The sequence below is a fragment of the Hyla sarda genome, chromosome 9, assembly GCF_029499605.1.
Source record: "Hyla sarda isolate aHylSar1 chromosome 9, aHylSar1.hap1, whole genome shotgun sequence".
NCBI lineage: Eukaryota > Metazoa > Chordata > Amphibia > Anura > Hylidae > Hyla > Hyla sarda.
The window spans coordinates 169,731,120-169,743,335 of NC_079197.1; positions in this window are offsets into that span (position 1 = coordinate 169,731,120).

The window sequence follows — 12,216 nt, forward strand, 5'->3', positions numbered from 1 at the left end:
CTCTCAAGATCTTGCTGAGGACCCTCGGTAGAATAGGCAGAGGCGGAAATATGTACAGAAATGTCTTGTTCCACCGAATGGAGAATGCGTCAAGGACTTCTGGATGCTCCCAAGCCCTCAGAGAGCCGAACCTGCTCAGCTGACGGTTCTGACGCGTTGCCGTGAGGTCTATGTTCGGGGGTTTCCCCATCTCTCCACCAGGCTCTTGAAATATAATGGATTCAGAGCCCATTCTGTAGGCAGGAGCTCTTCCTGGCTCAACAGATCCGCCCGATGATTCAAGGTTCCCTTTATGTGAACCGCCTTCAGATCCAACACAACTGGCTCTGCCCAAGCCATGATTTGAGCACAAAGCCTTTGAAGAGGAAGACACCGTGTCCCCCCCTGCTTGTTCATGTAGAATGCAGCAGTCGCATTGTCTGTTCTTATCAGCACCGATTTTCCTGAGACATAGTGCTCGAAGTGTCGGAGGGCCAGGAGTATGGCCTAAAGCTCTCAGAAATTTGAAGATTTTATACTCATTTCTGATGACCATGAACCCTGGATCCAGTTGTCCTCTAAATGGGCACCCCATCCGATGGCAGAGGCATCTGTAGTGATAGCTATCTGCTGATCTGTAAGGAAGCATTTGCCCTTGCAAAGATTGACTCGTCTGGTCCACCATAGAAGACCCCGCCTTACTCCGTAAGATATTGTGATGAATGATTCCAGAGATGTCCAGTCTTTGTACCACATTTTTAGAATTTCCCCTGGAACTCTCTGAAGTGGGCCCTTGCCCACGGCACTACTTCTATGGAAGCCGTCAGCATGCCCAGGATGCTCATAGCCTTTCTGATGGAGATCCTCGGCCTGTGAAACAATCCTAGAATCGTCTTTTTTACCTGCAACACTTTCTCTTCTGGCAGGAAAATCTTTCATTTCCACCAAATCCACAATTAACCCTAAAAATAGAAAGCGAGGGGCTGGTGTTAATCTGGATTTTTGGTTATTTACCAAAAACCCCACTGCTTGTAGTAACCGAAGACATATCTGGAGATGCTTTAGCACGACCTCTGGGCTGCTGGCTATAATGAGCCAATCGTCCAGATATGACACAATCCGAATCTTCTGTAGACGAAGAAAAGCTACCACAACTACCACCAACTTTGTGAATACTCTTGGGGCTGCTGTCAATCCAAATGGCAGAGCTCGAAGTTGAAAATGAAGAACGTGCTGCTGCATCTGGAGCGCCACCCTGAGGAATCTTCTGTCCTGCTCCCTGATGGTAACATGGAGATACGCATCTCTCAGGTCTAGACATACCATGACATCTCCTTTCTGGACAATGTTGTAGAGAGATCGAATATTGTCCATCTTAAAGTTGTTCTTTTGAAGAGGCTTGTTGAGGAAGCGCAGTTCTATAATAAGACGCTATCTGCCATCTGGCTTGGGCACAGGGAAGACATGAGCGTATATTCCCTGAAACTCCTGTCCGGGGGGGGGGGGGGGGACAACATGTTCCAGTGCGGCCTTTTGCCGGAACTCTGCTAGAAGAGAGAGGACTCTCTGATCTTGCCCTTAGGAAGTACGGTTGCCTTTTTCTTAGGAAAGTAGAATAAAGCCTCCTTATCTTGGCTAGACTTCTCATGCCTTCCTGACTCAATGCAACCTTTTACTTACTTTATGAGCGCCTCCGCGCCCTCTTTCTTGAAGAGGAAGAAATCCTCTGACACAAATTCAGCCTCAGAGGAGGAGTCTGAAGACCCTGAAGCTGAGGACGAGGATGAAGAATATTTATTTTTATATGCCTTTCTCTTCCTCTTACTAGACGGCCCTACTATAGAAGAAGCTGAGTCCGAAGCAGAGGATGATAAAACTCTTTTTGCATGCTTCTTACTTTTCCTCTTATTATGACCAGAACGCCTAGGCGATTCTGAGGAAGACTCAGAGGAGGAAGACTCTTTCCTAGCGCGCTTCTTCTTCTTAACCTTGGCCCGGTCCTCCTCAAAGTTGTCACAAAACCAGGAAAAAAACATTTTGGCCTCAGATGCCAGAGTACATGACTCTTCTGGGGGCGAACATACCTCACACAGATCTGACGGCCACCCATCTTTTAAATTTTGCAGGCAGCTGATGCACTTCTTTGCTTTAGGTACTGCCGCTGCTTTTTTCTTAGAGGCACAACGATCGCAGTCATCGTATGGGCAGTCCTCTGGCATCGGCTGCTCACAGGATACGCAGCACCTATGTTTTGCCTTGGATGTTCTTTTTCCCGATTCAGCACTCTTTTCGGACGACATTCTGGGGAGAGAACATACAATCCCCGCCACTGAATACTTTATTTACAAGAAACCTCACAAGTAACTTCTGGACCTTTATCCTACCTTATCCGACCCAGAACCCGGCTGGCCAGCTCAGAGAGACCGGAGCAGCACAGGAACTGGGCTGATAAAGCCTATGCGCCGACCCCCTGGGGTGCTGGACCCCTCTGGTGACGTCACCAGCGCGCGCCATCCAGCAGCACAAAGAACAGCTGGAGCCACGCGCACCAGCCCACTGCCCACACAGGAAGACGCGCGCACACTCCCAATACACAGGAAGCGCGCGCACTGAGCAGGGAAGATGCGCACGGCCCGAACACAGCAGGCCAGCCCGTGACAGCACAACAACTGGAAGGGAAGATGCTTTAAAAATAGCTACCGGATCGAAAAGCAGAGCTCCCAGCAAGACAGGCAGGATAATGATAATTGCACAATGGCCCGAGCAAACCACCGGCCCCAGGGACTAGGACCCCGTCCCGATCCCCACAACTGCTGCCATACATGAAGTCCGTGCCCCGCACCAACACCAGGGGTTAGCACTACTCCGCTACCAATACTGCCACAGCCCTGCAGTGACTAAAACAACCAGGATCCCCTAACCTGGATAGAAACCAGAGACCCCGCAATGGTTCCCCTATAAAGATTACATTTTACTTACCAGTTTTAACACACTGGCACTGACTTAGCCAGAGACCCCGCACCAGCCACTAAACCTTACCGGGACAACGCGCCGGTATTGGTTACACCAGAGACCCCGCACTGGTAATGTAGTAGCCAAGACCCCGCAAGGCTAAGAAACCCTCCGAGGTAGGGATGATCCACATCTGGAAGGAGGACTAAAAAAAAAAAAAAAACACAAGGTGCAGTGTATGCTGGGTACCTATATGGAGCCTCTGGCCCAGCAATTATGTTAATTTTTATTCTAGGGGATGGTCCTGATTTGGGATGGCAAACTAATAATATCCCTTCTGTGCTGCCAGAGGGACGAAGAGGAAAAAAAATGCCAAAGGGGCCAAAAATGCAATTTCCACACAAAAGAAAAAACGCCAAACGCCGGAAATTGCACTGGCATTTTTTCAGTCGTTTTTTCAAACCAAAAAACGTGGGACAAAAAAAACAAGTTGAAACAACTTTCTAATACCATGTCATAAAATTTTTTTTAAAAAAATCTATAGTTATATATTTATCTTGACTTGTAAAAACTGACCACTAGGGGTCTCCCAACATGTCCCGGCCGCAAGTCTCTCATAGAGTTCAGACCGACGCATGAGTCCTAACTGTCATAGTGCAGCCTGGACACTGACTAGCACAACGCAGCTCAGTCAGTAAAAAAAAAATCAGTAGAGCAGGCTGGCGGTGTTCTTGTTCCACAGTGCAGGCGCCGATCAGTGACGTCAGTGTGGGCGGAGGTTTCAGGTCTCCTCTCAGTTGCAGATCCTGTGGCTCACACAGAGGAGGCTTTAGGCTGTATACGCACACACAGTTAAAAGCTGCACTGGCTTGCTTAGGGATCTGGTACAAGTGTCCTGGGTTCCCCTATAGCAAGCAATGATAGAATTACATCCAGTTTGAAGCCAAACCAATGCCTGCCAAATCAGCTAAAACGGGTAAGCACAAGGCATACACAAGATCCTACACAGTATTCTCTCATAGCTGGATAAAAAATTCCTGGAGTGCTTCTTTAATGCTTAGCCTTTCCAAGCTAAATTACAGTAGATGACCCAGTGGTGCAGTGCAAAAGTAAATGTAGCATGATGGCATAAATTATTGTGGTATGTTGGCAAACAGAAAACATCCGATATCCTGGATATCATTAGGCAATCACAAACATTTATGGGCAATGAAAGTAATAGGTTTGCAGAGTGCATCGGGCAGAGTGATTATGTATAACATTCATTAAGCTGCCAATGTGAGAACCAGGACATTAATACAGCCTGTGCCTCCACTGTGGCAGCTCAGAGCCTCATCGATCTATCATGCTTCCACTTATTAAAAAGTTTCCCTCCCTATAAAAACCTGAACAACTTATACAGACCATCAAGACTTTATATACCAAACTGCAGAACATCTCAGGACCAAAAAAAAAAAAAAAAACACACACACACACACACACACACACACACCACATCTTCCACCTCCACGCACTTGCACCGGAGCAACCAGGTACAGTGCAGTGAAAAGGACACTTTAGTTCATAAAACTAGCAATATACAGGATAGGAACATCGACGTGTTTTGGGTCGGTATGACCCTTAGTCATGGCATCATGCCATTACTAAGAGTCATACAGCCCTGAAACACATCAATGTTCCTACCCTGTATATTGTTTGCTGGGTAAAATAACGCTGCACTGTGTAAGTTCTGTAACATTTCAAGCTCTATTTCTTAAGCAGTACAGAAAGGTCAGGTATGTGATTTATCGATGACATGTACACTATGTAGGCAACTTCTATGATCGCATGATATAGTATAATCATAATAAATTTCTATATATCAGAGTGTGTATATATATATATATATATATATTAATTAGTGTGTGTGTGTAATATATATATATATATATATATATATATATATATATATATATATACATACACATACATACATACATACACACACACACATACACACACACTAATATATATAAATAATATACACATATACATACACTTTCCGGGCATGCTGGGAGTTGTAGTTTTGCAATAGCTGGAGGCGCCCCCTTGTTGGGAAACACCTTGCTAAGTAATAGGGGTGGGGGAACATAAAAACTAACCCTAGTCCCCAGTAGGTCTGTCTCAGATCGCGTTCTCCTTCGAGCTGCCCTGTATATTCTTGGTGCAAGTCCCGGTATCTTATCAGCTGCTTTCAGGACCTTTCCCGCTCAGCCAATCAGTGGCTGCAAGAGTGACATGTGTCAGGCCAGTGACTGGCTGAGCCTGTAAGGTCCTGTAAATGCAACCAGCTGTACAGAAGACACCTGGACCGCATGGGGGAGACTGGGATCAGACCTACAAGGAATTGGGGCTAGGTAAGTATCAGGATCTTTTAGGTTTTGATACAACATTAATAGGAGAGAGGTGACATGGGGGAAGAAGATGTCACAAGAGGGAGAATCTCCCCCGTCACATTGGCACCAATATGACTGACGTCATCCACTACAATCATGCCACCAGGTGGCAGTGATGGGCTATAGGAGTCTGCAGACTGAGAGCTAACTGGAAAGAAGTAAACTCTTATGTAGAGTAGTGTCCAGCTATCCAACCAGTGTGCCTCCAGCTGTTGCAAAACTACAACTCCCAGCATGCCCGGACACTGGCTGGAAAACACTGCTGTAGAGGATGGTAGGAAAAATCTCAACATTCTCCTCAATCTCCCCATACATGATCCATTCACACCATAGTAGAAAAATAAGAGAACAGACACGTACAGCTGACCCAGAAAAATTTGTGCAATGCTCATTCACATATACAGGACAGGAGATTAATACGGCCCTCCCGCCCACGCAACATCCCAACCCACGTCATACCCACATGACATCCTCTTCCCACTAACCGATAGCTATGAACAACATTGGCACATGTAATTCTTCCACGCCTCGCGCTAGTACATGAAAAGTGCGCGGGGGAAAAAAGGAGAGGCAGATATGAGGACGAAATATGGGGCATATCAGGCCGCGGAGTGTACAAAACATGGATATTTCTCAGGCCACAAGACAGGAAATCCAGGGAGAGTCTGAAAGTTGCGGGTCGGTGGTTGCGGAGTGATTGGGGGGGCATGGGAAAGGCTTCCTGGGGAGGAGAGGGGGCAGGGGAAGAGGCCACAGTTTGGGCAGATCAGTTCCATGGTTCCTGCCCCCATTCCAAGTCCGTAATGGTTTAGAGAGATGGAAGGCTGAAGAGAGCAATTGAATAGGGTGACGCCGGACCATCCTCTACCCTATGTAACTGGCCTACCCCATTCCTGGCAAGACGAGGAGAGAGAAGAGAGAGAGAGACAAGATGGCGGAGTCAGCCGCCAAGGAGAGAGGTGGAGAGCGTGGCACCGGCCTCACATAAATAAATATAAATACACAGTTAAGGCACCCCCTCATAAATATCACTAGCGGCCCTAAGTACCCACAGACCCATCTCCCTCCCGGTAATGGAATGTTGTCCAATCCTCTCCCTAAACGTTATACCAATCCTGCATTTAACCCTTTGGTATCTGGATTATCACCTACAAAAAGGTGTCAATTACCACTTCCTATAAAGCACTGGTTTGTCTTCATGACTCTAGCACTAGACCTAACTCCTATCCTTCGGGCACAGTCATTACACCAGGCCCACATTCCCCTCTCTCGGTGTCCTCCGAGCTCCTTCTGCAGATTTAACGTCATCTTCTGGTGACTATCTACATCCATTCCACTTTGAAGGGAATGTTGGTTTTTATAATAAACAGAAAAACAAAACAAAAATATCCTATCGTCTATGAAGCTTCTCTAATACCGAGGAAAGACGCAGGTTCCTCCCGTTCGCTCACATTGATGGTACCGCCATCAGAACTCATCCATGAGTAAAGTCTTTTGTAGTTTTACAGAACCCTTGGTTGGTGACCTTGCTCTCTCAGCTCTCTCTCGGTGTTGTACCTCTTTCGGATTTCTCCTAAATGGGGGGATGGTGGGGAGGTGGTACCCAGGCCAAGGATGACAATAAAGGGCGGTGGAAGAGGATCAATGTCCACCCCCAGGTTCTTTTCCTGGGCGTTCATTAGAGATCTGAGTGAATGCGTCGAGCATCAACCCTCGGACTTTATCAGCGAGGTCCGGGACGTCATCGGCACACAGCCCCTTAGTGGGCACTCCTGGGAGGATCTGAACTGTACACTTTCCTGAAAGAGACAAAAGGGAAATATTAGAATCTTATAGGGGCAGAAACCCAAAACTAAACAGGACAAAGCAGCAGATCATACGTCTATTACTGCTTCTAGAAAAGTATTATTGTGCTGAAGTAAACTGCTGCCAGAACCCATACAGGAAGCCTGTGAGTCCTTACCCCTACCCACATAGAGAAAGCCTGTGAGTCCTGCTTCCCCACCCACACAGAGAAAGCCTGTGAGTCCTGCTTCCCCCCCCCGCCTACACATAGAGAAGGCCTGCGAGTCCTGCTTCACCCCTGCTTATACATAAAGCCTGTGAGTCTTTACCCCTACCCACATAGAGAAAGCCCGCGAGTACTGCTTCACCCCTGCCTACACAGAGAAAGCCTGAGTTCTGCTTCACCCCCACCTACACACAGAAAAAGCCTGTGAGTCCTACTTCACCCCTGCCTATACATAGAGAAAGCCTGCGAGTCCTGCTTCACCTACACAGAGAAAGCCTGTGAGTCCTACTTCACCCCTGCCTATACATAGAGAAAGCCTGTGAGTCCTGCTTCACCCCCACCTACACATAGAAAAAGCCTGTGAGTCCTGCTTCACCACTGCCTACACAGAGAAAGCCTGTGAGTCCTGCTTCACCCCTGCCTACACAGAGAAAGCCTGCGAGTCCTGCTTCACCTACACAGAGAAAGCCTGAGAGTCCTGCTTCACCCCCATCTACACAGAGAAAGCTTGAGAGTCCTGCTTCACCCCCATCTACACAGAGAAAGCTTGAGAGTCCTGCTTCACCCCTGCCTAAACATATAAAAAGCCTGCGAGTCCTGCTTTACCCCCACCTACACAGTGAAAGCCTATGTGTCCTGCTTCACCCCTCCCTACACAGAGAAAGCCTACGGGTCCTGCTTCACCACTGCCTACACAGTAAGCCTGTGAGTCCTGCTTCACCCCCCGCCTATACACAGAGAAAGCCTGTGAGTCCTGCTTCACCCCCACCTATACAGAGAAAGCCTGTGAGTCCTGCTTCACCCCCGCCTACACAGAGAAAGCCTGCGAGTCCTGCTTCACCTACACAGAGAAAGCCTGCGAGTCCTGCTTCACCTACACAGAGAAAGCCTGCGAGTCCTGCTTCACCCCTGCCTATACAGAGAAAGCCTGAGTCCTGCTTCACCCCTGCCTATACATAGAAAGCCTGTGAGTCCTGCTTCACCTACACAGAGAAAGCCTGCGAGTCCTGCTTCACCCCTGCCTATACAGAGAAAGCCTGTGAGTCCTGCTTCACCCCCACCTACACATAGAGAAAGCATGCGAGTCCTGCTTCACCTACACAGAGAAAGCCTGTGAGTCCTGCTTCACCCCTGCCTATACAGAGAAAGCCTGTGAGTCCTGCTTCACCCCCACCTACACATAGAGAAAGCATGCGAGTCCTGCTTCACCTACACAGAGAAAGCCTGTGAGTCCTGCTTCACCCCTGCCTATACAGAGAAAGCCTGTGAGTCCTGCTTCACCCCCTGCCTATACATAGAGAAAGCATGCGAGTCCTGCTTCACCTACACAGAGAAAGCCTGTGAGTCCTGCTTCTCTCACCCACACACAACAACCAACAGCTTTTCAATAAAAGGGTGTGTACTCAGAGAGCTGTCAATCACTATAAGGGCGGGGAGAGCAGGAGACACAGGCTCTCTCTATTTGGGGGGGCGTGGGGCCCATGACGCCCAGGTCTTTATGTTTTGAGTAGAGGGCAGGACTCCCATGTTTTCTCTATGTCTATATGAGGAGCGTGAAGGACTCACAGGCTCTTTCCATGTCTATGTGAGGAGGGTGAAGCAGGACTCACAGGCTCACTCTGCGTGTGGATGGGGTAAGATGATATCACAAGCTTTCTCAATAGGAAGGCGATTGTTAAGAGGACTGAGAGGCTGGAAGTAGAGATGAGCGAACTTACAGTAAATTTGATTCGTCACGAACTTCTCGGCTCGGCAGTTGATGACTTATCCTGCGTAAATTAGTTCAGCCTTCAGGTGCTCCGGTGGGCTGGAAAAGGTGGATACATTCCTAGGAAAGAGTCTCCTAGGACTGTATCCACCTTTTCCAGCCCACGGGAGCACCTGAAAGCTGAACTAATTTATGCAGGAAAAGTCATCAACTGCCGAGCCGAGAAGTTCGTGACGAATTGAATTTACTGTAAATTCGCTCATCTCTAGCTGGAAGTAAAGAGCTTTACACACAAACTGAATCACATAGAAACAGTAGAAACAGCAATGCCCCCCCCCTCCCTCCCCCCCCCCCCCCCCCCCCCCCCCCCCAATAGTGCAGTGGTCTTCAACCTGCGGACCACCAGATGTTGCACAACTACAACTCCCAGCATGCCCGGACAGCCGACGGCTGTCCGGGCATGCTGGGAGTTGTAGTTTTGCAACATCTGGAGGTCCGCAGGTTGAAGACCACTGCTATAGTGTATAGACAGGAGACCTGACAGCTTCACCATGAGACAAGTCACAAGAGGTCACTGGTGAGTGTTTATACCATGCACCATGACTAAGGTTAACGTTCCAGTGGGGGAGATGCTCCTGGGTATCATTGGGGTGATGGAGTCACATGATGGCTGGATTTCAGCAGGAATCTTATTTTAGCGGTGAGCTCAGCAGAACGTTTTTACAGAAATGCTTCTAAACATAGTTTCAGGACGAACGTTCAGTCTTGTGAAACACTAGAAACCAGAGCTGAGCTCCATCTCTGCCCTGACTAGACACCGATGTTATGTTACCCGGGGGGGGATCGCAGCTCTGACTACAGGACACTAAATGGTCTCTGTATTATTTACTGCTGAACAGTAACCACCAGCTCCTACATTTACCTCCAGCGCCGCTGCGTGCAGACTACTGGACGGCTGCCATCATACACCTTCATCTGCTCCTCATATGACAAGCAGATTAATACTATTCACTACTGGGACGCTGGTTATTACAGGGGAACCCACTATATATCATTTAAAACCAAGATACATTTTAAAGAAACACTCAAACCAAAACTGTAAATACATATAATACAGAAAGTGAATAATTTATAATGTAACAATGGCATACTAGCGTGTGCCCTAATGGAATCACTGTATAGGTGATTACTTTGTGAATGCTGGAGATATTTCAATAATACCTGGTCACATGTTACTTATATGTCCAATAAAAAGATATGATAGTTAAATTAACCCTTACCTACACCCTTATATATTAAAAAAAAAAAATGGGTTTTTGTTTCAAATCCTATGCAAGTATATGGGACTTCCAGTACTTTACTCCACAAGCTCCGCATCTCCTGGTGAATGTGTCAGTCTGGCTTGCAAGCCACAACCCATCTCACAAAAACAAGCTCCCACTGTTTAAGCCCCACCTCTTTTATTATCTACCCTTTTTGTGCATCTGTCTGACTTGAAAATCAGTCCCACAAAGCCACGTCCCCTTCTATTTTCAGCTTGCAATATCTTCATCCCAAATCAGACGAGACATGGGGACGGGACATGACAACAATATACGAGGATGGGATATGAAGTCAAAAGCTTCCTCCTTTATTGATTTTCTATCCCCCACTAGGATTAGAAGGAAAAACCAGGCAACACCAGGTACTCAGCTAGTGTGTGTGTGTATGTGTATGTGTAGGTGTGTAGGTGTGTATGTATGTATGTATATATATATATATATATATATATATATATATATATATACACACATAAATACACACACACACACACACACATCTATGTCTATCTATATATCTTTAGCTCTTCATTTATATCTATCTAGCTCTTTATATCTATCTTTCTCTCTCTCGCTATGCTGGGGAGCACTGAGGGCCATGTACTGTGGTCTGCCTGCCACCCAGGTTTCCCAGTTTTCTGAACACAATATCTATCTGGTAAAGCAGCCATACTGGAGCTCTTCAGGAGACTGAGAAAGCTAGGGTGCACACATACTGCATGCCACCCAGCTTTCCTAGTCTCCTGGAGGCAGTGATAGGCTGCTCATTCTTCTGCCCTCCAGTGCTGCCCATGCCCTCTCTCTGCCTCCACACTCTTTGCCTCCTCCTTCCTTTCAGCCTATAATAAATCTTCTCATGACCAAGAAGGGTTAAAGTACAGATTGCTTACAGAGCCTATAATACAACCCTCCAGCGCAGGCGTTTATGGGGTACAGAATACTGCTACAGAGTCTGGTTCTCTCACCTGTAGTAAACTTTTTTTCTTTCTTGCTGTAGAAATCCTTATAGGAAGACATGATGACTGGAATTACTGGGACCTAAGAAACCACAGAAAGAGAGGTAAAAATAGAGCGTGATGCGGAGTCTGTGCCGGAGGTCAGGACAAATCCATGATTGCCGGGTAGGAGACAGATCTAATGGAGCAGTAGACCGGGTGACCTCTATAGTTTTTGGTGGAGAGGCTCCATGTGACTGTGGTGGATTGGGTTATCTCCAGCTCCAGCAGTAATCCATAATGTAAAAGTTTTATACAGATGTCCAGACATTTCATAAACAGCAAGTATGGTGGGGAAGAGGGAGGGAAGGAAGGAAGGAAGAGCGAGGGAGGGAAGGAAGGAAGGAAGGAAGAGCGAGGGAGGGAAGGAAGGAAGGAAGGAAGGAAGAGCGAGGGAGGGAAGGAAGGAAGGAAGAGCGAGGAAGGGAGGGAAGGAAGGAAGAGCGAGGGAGGGAGGGAAGGAAGGAAGGAAGGAAGGAAGAGCGAGGGAGGGAAGGAAGGAAGGAAGGAAGAGCGAGGGAGGGAGGGAAGGAAGGAAGGAAGGAAGAGCGAGGGAGGGAGGGAAGGAAGGAAGGAAGGAAGAGCGAGGGAGGGAGGGAAGGAAGGAAGGAAGGAAGAGCGAGGGAGGGAGGGAAGGAAGGAAGGAAGGAAGAGCGAGGGAGGGAGGGAGGGAAGAAGGAAGGAAGAGCGAGGGAGGGAGGGAGGGAAGGAAGGAAAGGAAGGAAGGAAGGAAGGAAGGAAGGAAGGAAGGAAGAGCGAGGGAGGGAGGGAGGGAAGGAAGGAAGGAAGGAAGGAAGAGCGAGGGAGGGAGGGAAGG